Source organism: Vicia villosa, linkage group LG2 (assembly GCF_029867415.1).
Source record: "Vicia villosa cultivar HV-30 ecotype Madison, WI linkage group LG2, Vvil1.0, whole genome shotgun sequence".
Classification (NCBI taxonomy): Eukaryota; Viridiplantae; Streptophyta; class Magnoliopsida; order Fabales; family Fabaceae; genus Vicia; species Vicia villosa.
Window position 1 is genome coordinate 94,932,124 of NC_081181.1, and position 24,393 is coordinate 94,956,516.

Genomic DNA, 24,393 nt, shown 5'->3' on the forward strand with positions numbered 1-24,393 from the left:
AAGCCCACAGGGAAGCCCTGATGAAAGTTTTGGATCAAGCTTTTGTAGATCATGATGTGACTGTTGATCATTTTGATGGGATAATAGCCAACATAACAGCTTGTAACAATTTAAGCTTCTGTGATGAAGAACTCCCCGAGGAGGGTAAAAATCACAATCTTGCTTTGCACATTTCTATGAACTGTCAGTCAGACTCTTTGTCAAATGTGTTGGTAGACACCGGATCTTCCTTGAATGTTATGCCAAAAACAACTCTTGCTCGCTTGTCTTACCAAGGGATGCCTATGAAGTTCAGTGGTGTGGTAGTCAAAGCATTTGATGGATCGCGAAAATCGGTTATCGGCGAAGTCAACCTTCCCATGACAATTGGTCCACATACATTTCAAATCACCTTCCAGGTCATGGACATTCAAGCTGCTTATAGCTGTTTGTTAGGACGACCATGGATTCATGAAGCAGGGGCAGTAACTTCTACGCTCCATCAAAAGTTAAAATTTGTAACAAATGGAAAATTGGTAACAATAAGTGGGGAACAAGCCTTGATGGTGAGCCATTTATCCAATTTCTCTTTTATTAGTGCTGATGATGTGGAAGGAACACAGTTCCAAGGTCTCTCTTTAGAAGACGAATCTTCCATGAAGAAAGCATCGATCTCTTCTTACAAAGAGGCGGTAAAAGTAGTGCAAGATGGAACTACCACTGGCTGGGGGCAAGTTGTGATCCCTACCAAGAATGAAACCAGAGCAGGACTCGGATGTTCACCAACATTCTCAAACTGCACCAAGAAGGATGAAACCCTTCGTCCAATCAAAGAAACATTCATTAGTGGAGGATTCCTTAACCCAATTCCTCAAGAGGTTAATGTCCTTATCGAAGAATGCATTGAAGAAGGTCTACCTGATCCTGAAGAAGAATGGAAATGTTATCTCAATGACTCGGGATACATATCTCAGGAAGAACCATATCCTCCGTCACAGAAATCCAAAGGCAAAGAAATTGAGCTTGTTCCTGCAGAGATCTGGGGCACCTTGGGACAACCAAGTGGAAAATTTGATTATATGGTGAAATATACTGCACCTGAAAGTTACAAGATTGCGATTGAGGATATCCAACCAACTGGATGGGGAGATTCCTTTGAATATAATAGTCAACCAGAAGAGGCTTATCAGCCCTGTCAATTTTCTCAGCAGCCTGAAATCACTGAAGATTTCGGATTTAATGCATCTGCCAAGGTTCACAATACTGAAGATGGTTACCATCACATAAATGCCATTTTTGAAGATGAAGGGGAAGATGGTCCCGCAACTGACTCAGAGAGTGTCGCTGACAATGAGTCTCTTCATCCTGAAGACTGGGAAATACATCCTGAAAATTCTGAAGATTGTGACTCGTCTTATGCTCTTCAAGAGGTGGAAGAAGACCGTTTCAACTCTACAAAGAACAAGGTTGACAAACCAGGACCTTCAAATCCTGCTCGACCAGCGGTCAATGTCAATACTGAAGATGATTCTGAGGAGAATTTTCCTGAATACATAATGCACAGAGGAGTTCGTTGCTACTGGAAAGCTGTCGACGTTCCGAATGTTGTTCGCCGCTCAAAGTAATCACCTCGCTGTTATTTTGACCTCCTGCCTTGCCCAAAGCAGAGAGATGTTTTATAGGGCTTTGCTTTTAAATGTTCCGCCCAAATAACTTTGTGTATAGGGCTTTGTTTTAAAAGTTTCCCTCTTTGTCCTGCCCAAGGCAAATGAGTTTGTGTTTAGGGCTTTGTTTCAAAGATGAATCATAAATAAAGCGTCATTTTGAATTCCCTACATTATATGTTTTATTTTTGCTTTTTTCTGGAAATGGTAATCCTAAAAAACCAAAATAAAAAAGTAAAAAAAAACTTTTTCAAAAAAAATCTGCATACACTCTTGCATTCATAAAATTTTCTGAAATAAATCATATGTGCAGATTTACTATTGATAAACCCATTGAATGCAATAACCCTATGCCCTCTCCCAACTTTGAGTTTCCTGTGTTCGAAGCCGAAGAAGAGGAAGAAGAGGAGATCCCAGACGAGATCTCTCGATTACTTAAGCACGAGGAAAGAGCCATTCTGCCTCACAAAGAGCCTCTAGAAAAGGTCAACTTGGGTTCTGAAGAAGACAAAAAGGAAGTGACCATTGGATCGCTGCTTGATGCTGATGTCAAGAGTAAGTTGACAGACCTTCTCAAAGAATATGTTGACGTGTTTGCCTGGTCCTACCAAGACATGCCTGGGTTGGATACCAATATTGTTCAGCATTACTTGCCATTGAAGCCAGAATGTCCGCCAGTTAAGCAGAAATTGCGAAGGACTCACCCTGATATGGCTAACAAGATCAAAGTGGAAGTTCAAAAGCAACTCGACGCAGGTTTTCTTGTCACTTCTGAGTATCCTCAATGGTTGGCCAACATAGTGCCAGTTCCGAAGAAAGATGGAAAAGTCAGAATGTGTGTTGACTACCGTGACTTGAACAAAGCCAGTCCAAAAGATGACTTTCCATTACCACATATTGACATGCTGGTCGATAACACCGCTAAGTTCAACGTCTTTTCCTTCATGGACGGGTTCTCTGGTTATAATCAGATCAAGATGGCTCCCGAAGACATGGAGAAGACATCTTTCATTACCCCATGGGGTACCTTTTGCTACAAAGTGATGCCGTTTGGATTAAAGAATGCAGGCGCAACTTACCAAAGGGCAATGACTACTCTCTTTCATGATATGATGCATAAAGAAATTGAAGTTTATGTGGACGACATGATAGCCAAGTCCAGCACAGAAGAAGAACATATTGAATACCTTTTGAAGTTGTTTCAACGACTAAGGAAATATCAGCTTCGCTTGAATCCTAACAAATGTACTTTTGGGGTTAGATCTGGAAAACTCTTGGGTTTCATTGTCAGCCAAAGAGGTATCGAAGTAGATCCCGACAAAGTCAGAGCTATTCAAGAGATGCCTGCACCAAAAACTGAAAAGCAAGTAAGAGGATTTCTCGGACGATTGAACTATATCTCCAGATTTATCTCTCAAATGACTGCTACTTGTGGGCCGATTTTCAAGCTTCTCCGCAAAGATCAAGGGGTTGTATGGACTGAAGATTACCAGAAAGCGTTTGACAGTATCAAGGAATACCTGTTAGAACCACCAATATTGATTCCTCCAGTTGAAGGAAGACCACTAATCATGTACCTTACCGTGTTGGAAGAATCCATGGGTTGTATGCTTGGACAGCAAGATGAAACTGGTAAGAAGGAGCATGTCATCTATTACTTGAGTAAGAAATTCACAGACTGTGAGTCTCGTTACTCCATGCTCGAAAAAACATGTTGTGCTTTGGCTTGGGCTTCAAAACGTCTCCGCCAATACATATTCAACAATACTACTTGGTTAATCTCCAAAATGGATCCGATCAAGTATGTCTTTGAAAAGCCTGCCTTAACAGGAAGGATTGCCCGATGGCAAATGCTGTTATCCGAATATGACATTGAATACCGTGCTCAAAAAGCGGTCAAAGGAAGCATTCTCGCCGATCATTTGGCGCATCAACCAATTAATGAATATCAATCTCTCAAGTTTGACTTCCCTGATGAAGATGTCTTGTACTTAAAGATGAAAGATTGTGACGAACCGTTACCGGAAGAAGGTCCTGATCCTGGATCAAGATGGGGCCTAATTTTTGATAGAGCAGTAAACGCTTTTGGCAATGGAATTGGGGCAATCATCATCACTCCCAAGGGTACTCATATCCCGTTCTCCGCCAGATTGCTATTTGATTGCACCAACAACATCGCAGAATATGAAGCTTGTATCATGGGTCTCGAAGAAGCCATTGACTTAAGGATCAAGATCCTCGACATATATGGAGATTCAGCCCTCGTGATCAACCAAATCAAAGACAAGTGGGAAACTTATCACCCTGGCTTGATTCCTTATAGAGATTATGCAAGACGTCTGTTGACTTTCTTCAACAAAGTTGAGTTGCATCATATACCTCGAGATCAGAATCGAATGGCAGACGCCTTGGCTACTCTATCTTCCATGTTCAAAGTCAATCATTGGAATGATATGCCTACAGTCAGAATTACGCGCCTTGAAAGGCCCGCTTATGTGTTTGCAACTGAAGCAGTCATCGATGATAAACCGTGGTTCCACGACATCAAACGCTTCCTTCAAACTCAAGAGTACCCACTTGGGGCATCAAACAAAGATAAGAAAACTCTAAGGAGACTTTCTGGCAGTTTCTTCCTGAATGGAGATGTGCTATACAAAAGAAATTTCGACATGGTTTTGCTCAAATGCGTGGATAGACACGAAGCAGACATGTTAATGCATGAAGTGCATGAAGGGTCCTTTGGAACTCATTCAAACGGGCATGCAATGTCCAAGAAAATGTTAAGAGCAGGATACTATTGGTTGACAATGGAGTCAGACTGTTACAAACACGTGAAGAGATGTCACAAGTGCCAGATCTACGCAGATAAGATCCATGTGCCACCGACTCTACTCAACGTTCTCTCATCTCCATGGCCTTTTTCCATGTGGGGGATCGACATGATTGGAATGATCGAACCGAAAGCTTCAAACGGTCATCGTTTCATCTTGGTAGCCATTGATTACTTCACCAAATGGGTCGAAGCAGCATCTTACGCCAATGTTACAAGACAAGTGGTTGTGAGGTTTATCAAGAATAACATCATTTGCCGATATGGTGTTCCCAGCAAGATCATTACTGACAATGGTTCAAACTTGAACAACAAAATGATGAAAGAACTGTGTGAGGAATTCAAGATTGAGCATCATAACTCTTCTCCTTACAGACCAAAAATGAACGGCGCTGTTGAAGCCGCCAACAAGAACATTAAGAAGATTGTCCAGAAAATGGTCGTCACTTACAAAGACTGGCATGAAATGCTGCCATTTGCTTTACATGGGTACCGTACTTCAGTGCGTACTTCAACAGGGGCAACTCCCTTTTCTCTAGTATACGGCATGGAAGCTGTGCTCCCCGTAGAAGTTGAGATCCCATCAATGAGAGTTCTCATGGAGACTAAGTTATCAGAGGCTGAATGGTGTCAAAGCAGATACGATCAGTTGAACTTAATAGAAGAAAAACGTATGACTGCTCTATGCCATGGACAGTTATACCAAGCAAGAATGAAACAAGCTTTCAACAAAAAGGTTCGACCTCGTGAATTTCAAGAAGGCGACCTCGTGCTTAAAAAGATCTTGTCTTTTCAACCAGATTCTAGGGGCAAATGGTCTCCTAATTACGAAGGCCCGTATGTTGTCAAAAGAACATTTTCTGGCGGCGCCATGACTCTTGCAACCATGGATGGTGATGAACTCCCACATCCTGTGAATGCTGATGCAGTCAAGAAATACTTTATCTAAAAAATACAAAAGAACAGCTCGGTAAGTCGAAAACCCGCAAAGGGCGACTTAGGCAAAAATGAGCGTCTCGGTGGACTGAAAACCCGAAAGGGCGGTCCAGGCAAAAATTAGAGACAAAAACAGAAAAAATTCATCCTGGTAGATTGAAAACCTGAAAGGGCAATCTAGGCAAAAATTAGGGATTAATGACAAAGTAACTGCATCAGTCCGTACTTCGTCACCTGAGGAGTCTGTACTTCATCAAAGGGTCTTCAAGCAAATCATCGCCAATCTGAAGCGACAAGCACAGTTGTAACTCAAAGTTGTTAGAGGGAATAGTGGTTATTGCTTTCAATGTAGCCTTTTCCGCATAATTACCATTTCCAACTTTTGTAAATACTCTATGGAATCACGCCTTTAGCTGATTACCATCCTATTAAATAAATTTGAGCCTTGTGCCCATTTGTTTGCAATCTTTAATTCCTTTCAGCTTGCAAAATGACGCTTTAATTGTGTTATTCACTTTTGAAAAAAAAAGAAAAAAGAAGTTTTAAATGAATTTACTTCACTTTTTCAAAATAAAAGCGAAATTTTCCTTTGAGTGGTGAACAACAGAAGGAACATCAACAGCTATCTCCATAGGATGAATCAAAGATTATGATAGGAAAAGTTCTTCTATCCCCAGTGAAGAAGCTCTTCTATCCCCAGTAACGAAGATTTTCCATCTCCAGTGAAAAGGTTCTTCCGTCTCAATGAGAAAAGATGCTTATCTTCCCCAGAGAAGTTTAAAACATGCAACACCATTCATCACCTGTGTTATCTACACCGTGTTGAAGAACATTTGCCAAGTATCTGGTTGTATTGCGACATTGGTCCTTCTCCAGTATATACTCCTCTGTCTGTCAGTATTGTCAGTATGCATGCTACATTCTTGACATTCATCATTCATACATATTTGCATCATTTATGCATTCTTGCATTTTTCAATAATCGTTTGTTCAGGATATATCTATCCCAAAAAAGTAAAGAAAAAAAAAGAAAAAAAAGAAGAAAAGAAAAAAGAAGAAAAAGAAATAGGTATGGGCGTGTCATCTCTCCAAGTAGGTTGTCACCCATAAGCAGAAATAAAATCTTCTTTCTCCAGTTCCCCACTGAGATCATTCCTCGTGGAAGAAGGTTGCTTTAGTTTCTCCTCTCAAAACAAAGGAGAAAATATCCATTCGAGTTCATTCCTCATGGATACAAAGTCTTGTTTGACTGTCTCTTTCCAATTCATTCTTGGTTAGAACCTTGTCTTTACCAAAGATCCAAATTCCGATTCCCCAAATAGAGTCGTGAAAAAATTGAACCATAAACAATCGCCTCGTCATCTGAGCAGTTTATGTTTCTTTCAAAAATTTCCTCTCAAGGAAATCAATCATGAAGATCATTCGACAATCAGGGCCTTATTACTGTTCACAAGGCTGAATAACCAGTAATTTCCCTAACAAAGTCTCCAGGATCATTTTATCACTCGACTGATAATTAATCATGTCTTCAAAACCACTATCACGAGGCTGGTAGTCGGTAACCTTTTGTTCTGGTTATATTATTTAACATGTCTATCACAAGGCTGATAGTCGGTAATATTAACCGAACCTTTGAAACTCTTTTTACCTTGTCAAGTCTATCACCATGCTGATAGTCGGTAACACAGTTTCATACCTTTCACCTTCGCATTATTAAACAAGTCTATCCCCATGTTGATAGTCGATAATGTCGATAGGTAAGCTTTTCTTACAAAGCTATCATTCCCCGGTGAAGCATACACTTGCTTTCCCGAAAAGAAAAAAATGGATTCTCTTCCTAGAACGGATTGAGACATCCTTCCCGATCTCTTTTCCCCAGTGGAGTCAGTCTTGATATTCCCTCGGTAAAGATATCCTTGCATCATTCGCAATTTTGGTATCTTAGGTCCAAAATTTGCGTCTTCTGATATTTAAGTCTCTTCCACCCTATCAAAACGAAGATTTTCAATCTTCATGTCTCAGGTTGAAGAAACTTAAATAGGGGCATCTGTCATACCCCAATTTTTGACCTAAGATACCACCTCATATCATTGCATATGCATCATTTGCATCTCTAACAAATGGCATAGTTTGTGTTTGCTACTTGTGACTCAGCAGGGATTTAATCAAGAAATCACTCATCAGTACAAGCAACAATCAACTAGGGTTTTGTTCTCCCTTCATCTCAAATGAATCATCTTCATCAATAATCAACATTTGGTCCTCAGAGATTCATTTCAGCAAGCTCAACAGCTTTGAATCGACTGAATTAGGGTTTTGACTGAAGATAGCATACTCCTGACTTTTGCTCAGAATTTGGTCTAATAACTTGGGACATGACCTCAAGACCCCAAGTACCTCATTTTGACCTAATCCATTAGCTCAAGACATCTCCTACACAAAGATTGATCAGACAAATCCTCAGATCAGGATTTTGAACTATCAGGGACTAAAATCAGGGATCACATTTGGGAAACCCTAAAAACCCCCAGGAAGTCAATCAAAGGTTTCAATCATCCTCAAATAATCCCTATGACCATATCCCATGGAAATTGCATCTCAATTCAAGGTCCACAGTCATCAATTTCATCAGGTCGACAATTAGGGTTTTGACCTAATTCACTGAATAACTGACTTTTTAATCAGGACATGGTGCCACAACTCAAACCATGGCTCAATATCCTCTAATGCTTCAATATGATCCATTCATACCATTCATTTGGTGAGGATAGCCTGTTTCATTTGAAATCTCCAGAAACGCGATTCGTCTGAAAAAGTCAACTGTACAAGATCACCATTGACTTTTGGGGAATTTTGGTCAACCATGACTTTTGAAGTTTTAAATCATCAATATATGATATGAGAAGTCATTTGATTAAGAAAAATCAAGAAAATCAATCAAGAATCAAAAAGTCAAAGTTTGACTTTCATACTTAGAAAATTTTTCTAAGTGTTTTTCATGGTTTTTTCCAAACTTTGGGAGGGAATTTCTCAAAATTTCACCTACAAACTGAAAAAAACTTCCAACATGAAAGTTGTAGATTTTGATCCAATGAACAACTTTGTCACATATAATTTTTTTCCATAAGATCAACCATTTAAGAGATATGGAGCTTCAAAGTTGGTATCTTTTGAAAACTTCACTTAAAACCTCATTTTTCTCAAAGTTCATGGATCTTTTTCACCCACTTCCTTAAAGATCTTGAAGAAACTTTCAACTAGGGTTTTGAAGTGTGTAACATGAGCTTTCCAAAATGTCCAAGAGCATGAAAAAATTTGAAGTGTAGCTATGGTTTTGAATTTTTGCCATTAGTGAACTTTTCACTTGAAATTTCAAGTCATTTTGCCAAAGTTATGAGCCAAATTGCCAAATGGACCAAGTAATGATACATAGAGGCAATAATTGGAAGATATTTTCTGATTTGAGACAGATGGGAAAGAGATAAGAAGCATAGCCAATTTTAACCATGGTTTAGTAACTTTAACCATATGCATTTAATGGTAAGATTCCTTTCTATCCTTTAAGTGCCAAATCACCAAAGAAGAAGCAAGTTGCAAAGCTCTGAGTTCAGAATGTTTGGCCTATAAATAGAGGTGCAAATCACTCTTCAATTCACACCAAAACCTCACAATTATAGGTTTTCTCTCTTCTTTCTTGAATTACAAGTCATGTGTTTCAAAGTGAGGTAGAAAACTCAACCTCCAAACCTTGCAAGTTCTGAACAAAGTGATGCTTCCCACAACTCATAAACATCATTTGAAACTTGTTTGAACCACTCATACACCCCAAAAACACCTCAAGCTCAAAATCACTACCTCACTTCTCAAATATGCATAACCATGGCCTTATCATGCCAAAATCCATTCAAGATCATTTCTGTCCAAACTAACACTTCCAACACCTCATAAATATCACATATGAACTATCCAAACACTCACATATGATCTGAAACATCTCCATCTTCAAATTCGATTCATACTTGAAGCAACTGCAGATCGGGTGCCATGGCCATGCTCAGATGAATTCAACTTGTTCCAGACATCCAGACACCTTCCATAATCATCATAGAAGCTATTCAGATTGATACAAAGCATCTGTAACACCTCCAGATCAAAATCCAATTCTCAGTTTGGCCGTTTTTGAGGTAAGTGCTCATGAACTTCAAATTCATACTTCCACGCATCATAAATGAAATGTGAGCATACCATCTTGTTTCTGCACCTATGAGGATCATTAACCCTCAATCAATTGCATCATAACTTGCACATACACGATTTCACATTGAATTTCAGTTCTAGGGTTCTTCATGTTCATGCGAAAATTGACCCCTTTAGAGCAAAAATAAATGAATTCTGAGATCACCATCATGTTCCTTGTGAAAAACCGAGTGAGATAGACCCTTTGCTTGATCAAAACAACACAGTTTTAGAGATTTTCAAATTTCAGTTGGAGGGTTGTTCTTGGCGCGTTTTTGGTTCAAAGGATTTCTGGAAATTGATTTAAAATATAATTAATTCAACGCGTGTATATTACAAGCCACAAGCGTGGCTCAGTTGGCTTTTGTTTTGAGTAGTGACCTCAGGGTCACGAGTTCAAGTCCCTATGGGACCAAACCCTTCTTTTTTATCACTATTTCTCTTCATTTTCTTCACAACTTCAACCATTAATTTAACCAATCAAATTAACTCATTTTTTATTCATTTTTTATACACTTATTATTTTATATATGTATTTTATGAATATCAAAAAAAAATCACAAAAATATATTTGTTTAATACATTTTTAATTAAGTTTAAAATAACATATTTTAAGTGTTTTTTAATACTTTTAAATATTGTTTTTCACTTGATTTCTCAAATTTAATCACTTGTAAATATTTTTTGAGCAAACCCTAATCATCTAAGTGTCAATTTAAGACAATCTTTTTGTTTATCTTGATTAAATTAACTTCTTTCAAAATTCAAATCATTTTAAATAAGCGATCGCGATTCTTTTCAAAAACGATAAACCATTTTCTTTTGATTTTCAAAGAAAACTATTGATTAAATCTTTTTAATTGATCAATTGATTTTCAAAACGAAGTGGGGCCTCTCGAATATTAGAGAGTGTAAGTCCCATTTCTTTTCTTTTTTGTACAGTTTTCAAAACAATAAAACTTCTTCAAAATAAAATCTTTTCAAACAATTTTCAAATCATTTTCAAAACAACAAAACTTCAAAGAAACTTCAAAACTTTTCAATATACCATGGGCCTCCATGTAGGTATAAGTCCCAAGCCCCTTTTGTACATACCCATTCCAGTACATGAAATTAGGTATTTCATTGTACGCCTTTTGTACATATCTCAATCAATTTGTTTTTAACTTTGAATAACAAACCAAAAATGAAGGTTTCTTTAAATCTTCCCAAAAAATACCACGGGCCTCCATGTAGGTATAAGTCCCAAGCCCCTTTGTAAATACCTGTTTACATAGCTTTGAATAAACTCAAGTGGACTTCTCCCCGAGTGTGAGTCCCGAGCCCTGTGTATACAAATGGATCATGCTTACAGGTATATTTCCTTCATAAACTCCATTATATACACACACTTTGTCATATATATATAACTGTTCATATTTGTTCATGTACTTGTTCATGTTTGTTCGTACTTGTTCATACTTGTGATTGTGTTATATATGCTTGTTCAACTTAGTACAACACTAGGTTCCCCATAGCCTCCTATTGGGCTTCGTGCAAAGAATCTCCCTAGTTTAGGTTAGGACATAGAGTATGGTTTCCCGGTGAAATCGCTCTAAGAGCTCAAACCAACTATACCATGCCTCCCCTTGGGCTTTGTACAAACGAGTGACCCTCCCATAGCCTCCTCTTGGGCTTACAATGCAAGGACCCTGGATTGTCCCTCCCATAGCCTCCTCTTGGGCTTACAATGCAAGGACCCTCGGATAGCCTCCTCTTGGGCTTCGTACAAGGACCCACGGGCTTCTTATAAGCATCCCCAATATCCAAAACAAATACCCTAGGAGATTAGACATTTTTCATCTCTATGCTAGGAGTATCTCTTCTATATCATCACAAACAATCAATCAATCAAACTTTTTTTGCCACGAGTCTGGCTAATCAATCAAACTTCTTTTTGCCACAAGGCTGGCTAATCAATCAAACCATTTTGCCACCGTACTGGCTGATTAATCAAAGTTTTTGTCACAAGGCTGACTTCATTGAAACTTTTGCCACGAGGCTGGCTGATTAATCAAAACTTTTTGTCACAAGGCTGACTTCATTGAAAGTTTTTGCCACAAGGCTGGTTAAACAAACAAACAAAAATCAAACAGATGTATGTGATGATATAGATTAGATACATCTAGCATTTAGACGACATTTGTCTATTTTCCTTTGCTTCCACTAGCATAAGTGGGAACTACGATTGCTCTGACTTTCTCAACATCCCTTTGAGAATACGTAGGCACAAGGTCGATCCTTGGCGAGCAAAACAAAACAAAAAAAAAACCATTCAAACCTTAGCACCCGTAGACCCCGAGCTACAGATGCTCTGATTCCCTCTAAGGGATATGTATGCAGAGGATCGCGATGATCTTTGCGAGCATAATCAAACAAACACCTTAGGTCCCACCTATTTCACAAGAACCTCTCAATAACATGGAATGAAAAACAAAGCAAAGAAACCTATAGAGTACTATAGATACGTTGGGTGCTAATACCTTCCCTTCGTATAACCAACCCTCTTACCCAAAGATCTCTCCCCCCACTTTTAGGTTATTGCAGCTTGTTTCCTTTTCCTCCTTTGGAAATAATAAAAAGTTTGGTCGAAACAAAGAAAAATCATTTTTTATGAGCACTCGAGCCCAAAGAAGGCATCAGGTGTCTCATCCCACAAAAAAGAGGAACAAAACGATTTTTCGCCCGCGACAGGAGGCAACATACTTCCGATGCGGTGACACGTTTGACCTTGTATCCTTAGTATTGGAGGGCCACGTCCGTTGTTAAAACGATTGTCCAACCTTGCTCCCGGTGATGTGAATGCAAACATCATATTGTATAGTCGGATTTGTTCTTGAAACTTCCGACTAACAATACTTTCGTGATCAAACAAAAGTGTTGCAAGTGGATACGGAGGCTGTCTTAGCAGTGGGAGTTCAACTTTTCCGTTCCCACAGCACATCATAAACTTCGGGTTAGCAGAGTGGGTACTTTTGTGCATCCTCTCTTGATACCACATCATTGCTTTACAATAAGGACATTCGATAAGAGGTGAACCGATATCGTAATATTCTACAATCAACCAATCCATGTAAAAATTAGTGATATGAAATTTAAAATGGTTTACTATCTTTAAGTCTGTACTTATCCTAAAGGATTAACGACGTACCCGAGTCAATTCCGGTTGCATAACCATGCATAGGCAAAGGTGCTTCATGCTCGTCTGTATCTGAACAGATTTCATCTTCGGAATGATATGCTGTTACGAAATACATAGGTTTTTAGGCAACATTGAAATGAGGTCTCTAACTGTAATGTAAATGTAAACTGAAATATAGCATTCAGTGATAGAACAAAGTAAATTCCATACCTGCAAAAGGGTCGTAGTCGCTATCATTGTCGGAGTCGCTATTAAAATCCATATTGACCGCAGGTGTAAAAATCGGACATGTTGGCTCCGTGCTACGACGGTGATTGTGTGTGGACTGTGTTACTGGCGGTACTTCGCGACAAACAGGCTGGTTTCTAACACTGGGTATTTGCAGAGGCGTGACCAATGGTGTGTTGACATTACTGTTGGGAAAAATGATTAAACAGTTAATAGGTGGAGCCATTAATGGAATAATAAGATATCTCATGTTTGGTACCTTGATCTAGGTTGGTCATTTGCTTTGGAGGATGCCATACCAATGCTTTGGAGTGAACTGGCTATTCAAATTCGACGGCGGGCATGGAATCTCAGCCAATTGTTTTCTAGGCCTGCCCCTAGATCGTTTGGGTATGGGAGTACTTCTGCACAGTCAAAACCAAGTGAATAACATCCATTTTAGTTCCTTGACACTAAAATTAAAGAATTTCCAAAAATTTGAGAGGGATACTATATGACTAATTGAGTATGGTTAAGTGTTAAATATTGCATCTGCATGAAGTGTTGTACCACTCGTTAGTACTTGTAACCATGAAAGTATTGTGTTTGAATTATACCGTGGTTTACTTCCGGAAGACGATGCTTTGTTTAGATCAGATGGAAGCTGGACTGGCTGAGTTGGAAGAACAAAATTAACATTGGCATCTGTCCCATTAAGTGTTTCCATAGCTGGAATGCTGTCATGCGAAAAAACAACAATTAAACTTTGATAAACTTAAATGGCAGCACTGTTGTTAAACATTACATCCATATCCAAAAATTCCAATTATAGTGAGCAGACATGGACATTATGCACAGCAAGGGATGTATTTACCTGGTTTGTTCATTTGCCTCGAGAGTAGAGGCCGGCGCAGCAGTGTTTGTACTTGCAAGCACCGTAAACTTCCTGGTCAAGTTCCTAGAAATATTTGGAACCCCATAGCCTTTTTTAGGCCTACCCCGACCTGGTCTGGAACTTGGTGGGCACCTGTTGAGATTGTTAATCATGCTTTGCATTATACCGACTTTACCGATTATTTATCAATCTCACATTGGTGGCACGTGAACAGATATGCATGATTCAAGCTCACAATGTGCAACCTCATTACTTGGAGAGAGTGTAATACAGTGCTATGGTAGTTGCTATATATGCTTAAAATTAGTGTTGAGATTGAACAGTGTGATTAGAAGATATTTAACCACATCAATTGTAAGGCATACATATAAGCTACATACATTATATTGATGGACATGCTAAATAGATAGGAAAATGGAAAGGCAGTTAACTCACGTGTGCAAATTAGAAGAACTTCCAGTTCCAAGGACTTCCATTTCATGAGACGGTGACCGTTCTTTTAAATTTACCATTGATGAAGGAGTCAACGATTCGTTCTCCTTGTCCGCGGATATTCCTGCAAATTGTGAGAATAGATTTGTTCCCAAACCACCTATTTGGTAGGTGCTAAAATTTGTCCTAAAAGCATGTCTTGATATGCTAGGTTCTGTACCGGCATCACGTGGACTTACCATCATAGGCTGTATACTAAACGGAATTCCGGGTTGACTATTTTGGAATGATAGAGTCAATTCTTTCAAAGGTTGCCTAGGAGTAATTGACATTGGAGTATTCATCATTCTATCGCCATGTAGTACTTGTGGACTACTATATTTTTGTCGCTTGGAACGCAAGTCTCTCAAGAGCAACGATCTTCTTGCTCTTGCCTTTTTGGCTGAACAAATTGGGTCAACAGGGTCCATAGATGGATGTAATAAGATTTCTACAAAAGTCAACAAAATATGGTTGTCATTCATTTAATGGTGTTGATAATAATAAAATACCTCTATATACATGTTGATCACATTTATGGTTAAATAAGACAGACACACAACATTGGGCAAGACAGACACACAACATTGGGCAGCCATATTTGAGGGCATAGGTATACCATAATTTTATTGGTAGTTTACTATATTCTGGTGTTATTGACAACACCACAGACTAAGCATTTATTGGTAGTTGTTGTTCAACCATAAATGTGTTCAACCACCTGAATTAATGGTAAGTTTGTACTGCAAGCACCTCAGTATATAATGAACTCGTCTTTGCTGTTTGTAAACCATGTTTCAATATATAACTTCCCAGAAAACTGAGCAGCACTTAAGACTAAACCCTAAGCTCATATTCAATCTAAGGTACTGTACTCAACTATTATAATTTCTTTTCTACAGCCTGGGCAATTATAATCTTCATTATACTCATGCTATGCAACAAAAATAATCCTCAAATAATATCCTATTTTGCCTCTACAATATCAGGTTATTCACATATTGACAATGGAAGAATAGTTGTCCATAAAAGCCATATCTTTAGAGGTCCCTCCACAAACAGACCTAGGTACATTACATTGTTGATGTCTTTCATTTTTTTGAAATTCAAATATTGTGTTTAGATTAGTTTAGACATGAACAGAACAGAATACCTTTGGCAGCAATAGAAAAATTCTCTCAGCAATGGAGATGTATCATCACTTGCAAGACAAGCATCCCATATTCTTCATAGTTTCATGCTCTGGTAAAGTTCAAGTTTTTGTTAGTCTTATTATTACCATTGTTACCTGCAGTTAAATTATTTGTTTACAACAATTAGATTTCTACACCCAATGATTTAGGTCCCTAATCTAATTATAATTGCTAAATGTTATTGGTTCAAAATAAACAGGACAGTCGTTTCTTTACACACAAGGTCCAATTTCATGTTTTAAAATGAATCCAAGCATTGTTATTATAAGTATATAGTAGTACACTTGTTTGTTATGTTTGTAAAAGTTAAAAAACCATGGTTAAAAAAGCACACAAATGAGGCATATACTGTATCCCTTGTAAATAAAAACTGACATCAAATTAACTTTGGACATGGAAAAGGAAATAGCTAATGCTCTATGTATTGACTTTCCTTGTATTAGGGCTCCAAGCATTTAAGGTAGAGGTGACAACATAGTTAATGTTATCTCAAAAATGATGGAAAAGTACATTCATGCTGCTGCATATCCGAAGGGAGTGATAGACCTAACCAAAGAATTATGGTTCCAATGCAAAATAAAGTGGCATAAGCATATATTTATTCGAAAATTAAATTGATATATGTAAAGTACATTTGAGGTTAGTTTAAATTGGACATGGAAAAAATAAAAAGAGGCTGCAAAACCAGTTTCTATTACCGTGTTATACTGCTAACAGCATTTAATGCTGAGTTGACACATTTCTCTAGGCTTTTCCCAAAACATAGGGAGGTTGTACTTGAAACGGCTGAGTTGTCGCATGAAAGGATGCAGTAGTTTTTCACAAAATGCTGTTTTTAATGCAAATATCAGGATCATAATGCTTGTGACAGCCTGGTTTGTACAATAGATAAAGCCAAATTTTGAAGTGCTGGAAATAGGTTCTTGCTGACAAGTTGTGTTTTCTGTTCTCCTTGGCTATAATAGTTTGCACAACACACATTAGAACTAAGTGGCTCTAGGCTTTACACTCACTCTTACATTTCAATAAAATATATTTACAAACAGCCAAATAGCACTAAGTGCACACATTTGAAAAAATCAAGAAAAATTAACTTGGTATTTGAAAGCTGATGTGCTTACCTCCATGGCTCTCTTTCGTGCCACCATGAGGACAAAAACACCTGACACCAGAATGAGTGACCCCACGATTTTTTCATCTCAACAAATCCTTCAAATATGACCAAAAAAAAATCAGTAAAAGCACATGTAGACAAGCTAGTAAGTATAATAGTTGTAAGTCACCCAAAGGAATTATATACGATGAGTCTTGGCAAGATTTGAATTGGAGAGAGGTTCTAATTTGCAAGTGCACACAAATTGCAGACACAACTATATGTATCATAAATGACACAATTTGGAAGTAGAATAAATTCAAATATTCAATGAAATAAATTGAATGAATAGTATGATAACAAAGTGGTACAACTTTAGATTACAAAAATGTATAACTGCAATTCCTTTAGATTTTGAAAGGGTGTCTCCTTGAGAATATTATGATTTTGAAATCAATTAAATGATAACTTGCTACTGAGTAACCAAAAATCTATGCTAACAAAGTGTATGCTAATATGTATCCTAAAAGCTATATTAGATTACATTGATTTTGATATTATACCAATTAACATAAGCTAACAAACATGAAACCCCTGTGATTACATTGATTCTACTGGTGCGATAATTATCTTCCACCCAATATATGCTAACAGGAACTTTAGCCAAATCAAATCATAGTTAATTGAATTTGAAACTAAGTTTCTAAAACTTTGCTAACAGAAGAAACTAACTACCTAACTTATTGGAAACAGGATATAACTAACTAACTAAGTCTCTAGAAAGTATATGCTAAGTAACTAATTAAGTAACTAATATAATAGGTAACCATGTGATAACTAAAATAAAAAGCAGAATTGATTACTACTTCATATTTAAGCATTTCAATTTCAAAACATACTTAAACAGAATTGATTTCAAAACTTATTTAAACAGAATTGATTAAAAAACAGAATTGATAACTAAAATTTAATAAGTAACTAATATAATAGCATTTCAATTTCCATTCAATGGTAGGTGCTGCATATTTAAGCATCATTAAGGTTCATTACAAAACATTATAAATAACCAGATGAGGTGTCAAAGTACTTGAGACATGGCAACTTCAAAGTCATAAGACAATGGCCAACAAAAGTAGGTTTTAATAGTTGGATTAAATCCTTACAAATAGTTAAATGCCATGGTAAGCATCAAAAAATGAGACAATCTGCTGCAATCGACCCACCAAAGTTATTCCTTCTTGATTTGCTTTGTCTTCTTTCCAGTCTTGGCCTTAGTGGCTGATTGCTTAGGGGTGAGCTCCTCAGACTGGATGGCATCGTTCATTGAGGTCGAAGTAGCAATCCTCTTAGGGGTACTGCTGCAGCTGGCAGTCGGACTCCCCGATTGGTTAGCAGCATAAGGTAGTTGAGCACCAATTGACGGTTCAGAACTCTGTGTAACCTGCTCATGCCACATATAAAGGAGTTACCATTTAGTATAGAAATGGATTCAATATAAGATCAATGTATTTGTTAAAGTACGCCAAAGCAAAATGTTATGAACTCACTTGGTATGGAGTAAGATTTGGAGAAGTGGTGTCCATTTCCACAACATCAGCATTAGTTGTATTCTGAAAACATGTAAATGCTGTTAGGTAAATAGTGTATTATAAATAGGAAAAAAAATAGTGTAAAAGAGTTGTCGATTACCTCATCTGGTGTGAGGTAGTTGTGAAACTTAGTGTAAAGGCCGTCTTCATTAAGTATCTTCACGATAGAGAATCGTTGGTATTGTGATTGATACTTGATACGAAAGACCAATTTCCTATTCAATAGAACATCAAGGTGAGTAGGCCAAATCTTAGGATTATCCTCTCCAGCCTACATGAAATCACACAAAGTGTTCAGTGGTTAAATTTGTGTAATATTGATCAAATCATTCAAGGTGATTAATGCCTTACTTACAGCTTTCATAACTTCTCGAAGTTCCTTAGCAGTCAATTTAGTATAAGGTATGCAATCCTTATCCCAAAAAACAAAGACCCCCCTGTGATTCTCATACTCCACCTCAACCTCCAGTTTGAATCTAAATTGGAAAGTGACAAATAACATTAAACGATGGCATAAGAAAAAGATTTCAGATTGAATGTAAGGGAAAGCCATAGTGTTTACTTGGTAACGGGTTCAGCTTCTGTGTTTCCAGTTGATTCAAAATACCATCCACACCTGGAGGCATTAAAACCTATGGTCGTCCCAATAGTGGTGGCATAACAGTCCTGTTGCGAAAAGATATTTAGAAAACAGAATTGCAATTAGAAGAAAGCATATTTGTAAGCACAAGAAAGCAGAATTTTTCTCAAAGTAATATAAAATAGTAGTAACACCTTTCCAAATTCAGATATTGCACGGACACTCTTGACCTCACTCAGTTTAGTCCAGAAATTGTTGCTAGATTGAATGGATGAATCGCAAGTCATTGATTGGGAAGGGGCAGGCATGTTGTCTCTAAAACTGTTACATCATACTAAGTAGTCAAAAAATCATCTAACTAATAGGAATGTATGATGAATTTAACTAATTGATCCCTAAGAACTTCTTACCTTGCTTTGTATTGATCAACTTGTGGATGATCCAAGTTAAAGTAAAGCCTAGAGCCGCTCCATGCGTTGGAAAGACACGGTAAACCGGATACTGAAATGTAATGTGTAACGGTCGTTTAGTAAGAAAATAAAACAACACAAAAAGAACACGAATCCGATTTGTTTATGAAACCTGTATTTGGCTTGCACCATGCATGTGTCAACAATATTAAAGTAGGACCAGAAAAGTTGTTAGGGGTAGTGTAGTTGACAAACTGCTTGGCATAATCATCCCATAGCACTAGCTCAATGACATTCCCCTGTACATCACGTAAATTCACGTTGACACAAGACTTCCTTCCCCCACCTCCCATCTGGGTCTTTAAAACATCCTGTAACACCCCAATAACATCTGCAGGGTGTGAACACAACAATAACATCAGTGATAACCAAAACATCAGATTGAATAGTAGATAAACTTGCCTATATCAATACTTGGTGCAATGTAGGCCATGAGAAATGAAAAAAACCAGGAGAAAATGAACACAGACTTTGCTCAGTGGTTAAACTTAGTATAGCTTACCATACAACATGTCATGTTTGAAGTCACCTTTGAGGAACTTCTCAATAGGAAAAAAACTGAATCTATGAGCTGGTATTTCCGGTATAGCCACTTTGGTCAGGGTAGTGCCTCCATTAAAGATGAGCTTGAGTGGGTTACAACACACCTTCAGCGGGACATCATTCTCAACTGGCTCTCCGTTGTATAGATTATACGTCTCATGCTCCTTGACAGCTTCAACCCAATCTTGGAAGTCCCTGCTCCGAGTTATGACATGGATCTTATCACCCTGTGAAATGCATAAACAACAAACAAAAAGTAGGATTGGACATTAAGTTCATATGAACATAAAGTACTTTGAAAATGCTCAAATGAAAACAAATACACCAAATGTCTATTAAGTTTTAATAAATGTTAAGAGTTAGTAAAAACTATACCTGTCCATCTTGAATCACGGCTTCCAGATGTTGTTGACCATTTTTTTCAATAACAACCCACAAATCAACTACTCTAATGAGCATTTTCCATACTTGGTTCCCTTTGACCAGATCCTTGATCAGAATGGGCTGCCTTGACATCCTTCCTGTGGTAAAAATGAAAACTTGAGCATGATTCTTTTATAAACGTAAATAGGCAGCATAAATAACAGCAAAGAAATATCAATAGCAAGAGCAAATAACAGCAAAGAAATATCAATAGCAAGAGCAAACACACAAATACCATCTATTGCAAACCATGTTAGATCCAAACAAAGGTATAAGAAGTATGAGTAAAAGCAAACACACAAAAAAGGTTAGAACCAAGATATTGGCAAACGAAAGATGTTGAAAGGTGCATTTTCTTCTTGGGAGAAAGAGGGTGATATTGCGTATGGAATTGGAAAGGTTTATACCTGGTGTTGTCGTTGTTTGGAAAAAGAGGGCGATGTTTGCTACAGGAAGGTCTCTGGGCGGTGGTATCTCTCTCCGGTTGCGAAAAGATGAGAGCACAAATGTTGGTGATGTTTGCAGAGAGAGAGTATTGAGACTATATTGGATGGAGGGAAACGATATGTTCTGAAAAGTAAAATGGGAAAGTACAAAATTTGAAGACATTGACCAATAGAGGGCTAGCAAATGGCATGGATGATTTTTGAATTTGTTAATTACAGGAAACACCTTTTGATAGTGTAAAAAATTCTGAGTAGAAGGGGTAAATGGTAATTTTGGGCTACATTTTATTAATGGGTAGATAGTTGATGTTTGAAGTAGGAATCGAACCTACGCCTTGTTAGTAGTAAATAAAATCTCTTAGATTGGGTTACACACCTAAGTTAATCAATAGACTTCTTAAGTCATTTATATAATACAGGCGACTTAAGCAATTGAATGCAAACTATATATTTTTTAATTAATATTTGTTAAGTCAGTTTTAAATGCAACCGACCTAACAAAATTATAAATACTTACGAAATTGCCACCGCAACTTTTTTTAAGTCAAGTGGCTTGTGAACTGACTTAAAACCCCCTTCTAAAAAGCTATTTTTGTACTAGTGTCTTTTGAGGGACTCGTCTTTACATGTCTTTATTGGTAGACTCAAACCAAAGTCTCACCCGAGGGACTCAAATCAAAGTCTCGTCTGGGGACTCATCATTACAAGTCTCGTATGAGAGACTCAACTTAAAGCCTAGTCAGAGGGACTCGTCTTTACAAGTAACGCCTGAGAGAGTTGTTTTTCCAAAAAGGGTCTCCCTAGTGTTGGGATCGAAGGTATCTGAAGCAACTCTTGTTTTAGACACCTCAAATCATAGATCATTTGAATTAAGTCACTTTGCTCCTTTACAAGACCTCTTACTTAAGAGATTGTGTATTGGAATAATTTTATCTGATGCTAAAAACAAAGAGACCCCTCTAGATGGAGCAAGAGGCCTACTAAAATGGGTCGAGAGGCTATCCAAAATGAATAAGAAATCACTAAATAATATAATGATAGGCCTCCCATCAAGTTACATTATCATCGAAAAAAACTTAAAATATCTAAACTATTTCACATTATTTACAACTTTCATTACAATGCATCTCCTCATTTAACATAAGAAAATGAGAATATCTCGATCCACCCCTTGATACTCTTAGGCACCTGGCGCAATTACATTAACGCCCCCTGCTTCAGGAGATATACACCCGGAAGTACCTTTTTTATGTCAAAGCTTGGTTTTTTTCCAGAGCTACATCTACAAAAGTAGTTTAAAATAGTGAACATTGGGAAAATTCAAATTAATTCAGCTCATATAATATTTTGTAGACATAGCTCCGAAAAGTCTTAAAAATAGAATGTTTCGTAAATGTACCTACGAAACATTTTTCTATATTTTAAACCAACTATATTTCACTCAAAAACTCCAATTTTCTTATTCAACGACAGAACAATATAGCAATAAAAAGTACAAAAACTAGTGTAATGTAAACTCAATGGTATATAGTACATCAAATAATACATCATATATATCATCCAACGGAGATTATGTCATATACATAGTAAAAATAAAGTACATAAATGTAATAAAAATATAGACATCAAAATAATCAGCATGATCACTATTGTGTGTGCCGGATAACATCTTCATCCTCTTCTCTGCCTCTCGCGACTCCTCTACGTCCACCACCTCCTTTGACGGATCATCTTCCTCTACCATCTACTACCCCACATGTCCTGGCACGATGTCTACGGTACACCAGTGCCCCCCTCATGATATCATTCAGTATACGCCCAGGGAAGAAACCACCAGCAATGCTTGCCCGCGTCATCTCAAGTATCTCACGACAGCGAGGAAGCACATCCTGAGTGTGGTCCAACTAAGACTGTTGCGTCTGCAATATCTCTTGAAGAGTTTGTCTAGGCAGTGATCCCGCTGCAGTGGGGATCATGTAGGGGTGTGACACAATGAAGTACCAAGTGATGTACCCATCGGTGCAACTCTAGTCTGACTCTGCTCTGGTCGCCCGAGCCTCATACAGAACCATGTGATGCTGATAGTCTACAAAGGCCTCATTTATCTCATCCCAAGAGGAGCCAAGACAGAAAGGTGGTGAGGTATCGTCTGATAGTAGCTGAACTGCCGCTTGAAGCGCTCTTGAAGATAGCGAACTGTGATGGTCGAACTACATGCCATCCATCTAGAATATAGTGCAATGTCATCCCACGAGCGCGTCTCACGGTGAGCAGCATAGCAGTCATGGTGGGTGTCTTTGGTAGTCATGCGGTCCAAATATACTCTGTAAGGCTCCGCCGCCTGGTTCCCTTTTAGGGGGATGAAGGCACGAGCACGTGGCATGGCCTCAATGTAGCCATCCACCTCTCCCTAACTAATGATCTACGGGAAGTGTTATAATATCCAAACCTGAATCAAACATCGAGTGGATCAGCCCGAGCGCCTTAATCAGAACCTCTCTCGCTTCCTCATTCGTCATCCTACCGTGACAAAGGAGGATACCACATATAGGTATATGTAGTAGGCATGAGATGTCACCTAAAGTAATAGTAACCTTACCATGAGGTAGATGGAATGAGAACGTCTCTTGGTGCCATCTCTCTGCAAATGCCATGAGCATCCCGTTGTGGATAGTGGAATACCCAATATGACATAGTTCATCCAGACCAGATGTTGTGATGACATCCTGGAACCATGGCTCCGCAGGCTGCTCTAGAGATAAAATCTTTCGTACGTGGTTATAGAACTTTTGGGAATCCATATCCTGAATTTTTTTTAAAGAAAACAATATTAATAACAAGCAATGTTAGAAATAATAAATTTCCACTAAGGGTAAAAAAGTAATAATTCTAAGAAATGTTACCTCTCTATTGCAGACATGTTTGACGGTATGATCAGTGTACCCAGTCAACAGGGATAAATCGGAGGGACCACATGGGTAACCTTCATGTGCATCAGCATCCTCAATCAATGGGTCAACCCCATCAGGAGGTGGCACTAGAGAACCAACACCATCAGGAGATGGCATAGGAGATCCAGCATCCATTGGAGGTGGCACGGGAGGAGCAAAAATATCCTGACAATGTCTGCGAGTAGATGGCGCCTGTGAAGTATCCTCACTATCATCCTGACGCCTCCGGGATGAAATAGTAGAAGTGGAAGGCGCGTGTCCACTATGATGAGGAGTAGCCTGTGACATGGCCTCAAAAGTTGCCTCTACTAGAACAGGGGTGTCAGCTACCTGTGAGACTATCTGGCTCCGTGCACGTCGCAGGAGGCATGTTGTGCAACCCTCCCCGATATAAATCGGTTTGTCTCATCAGCCATAATATCTTCATTGTATTACAAATATAGTCAAATTAGATATAATTAACTTATAAAAACAAAAGGAAAAACAAAACAAACCAATTATAACTTCGAAGATGCAAATGTGGAAAGCTTCCGTAGATACGGCTATGGAAGCACCCAACATTCTCAAAAACTAGGTTTATTCTGGAGTTGCATCTACGAACTACCGTAACGTTTCATTTTTCCGTAGATGCATCTCCTGAACGTTTTGAAGCTTAAAAAACGCAACAATGGCGTCTGTTACTGTTCCAAACATTGAAAAATCCTAT

General features: G+C 38.1%; 1 pseudogene; it reads right to left on the minus strand.

Annotated features, from left to right (window-relative positions):
* Nucleotides 1-14,830, minus strand: part of LOC131649614 (uncharacterized) — a 25,393-nt pseudogene extending 10,563 nt beyond the window's left edge.
* Nucleotides 14,831-24,393: the final 9,563 nt, after the last annotated feature.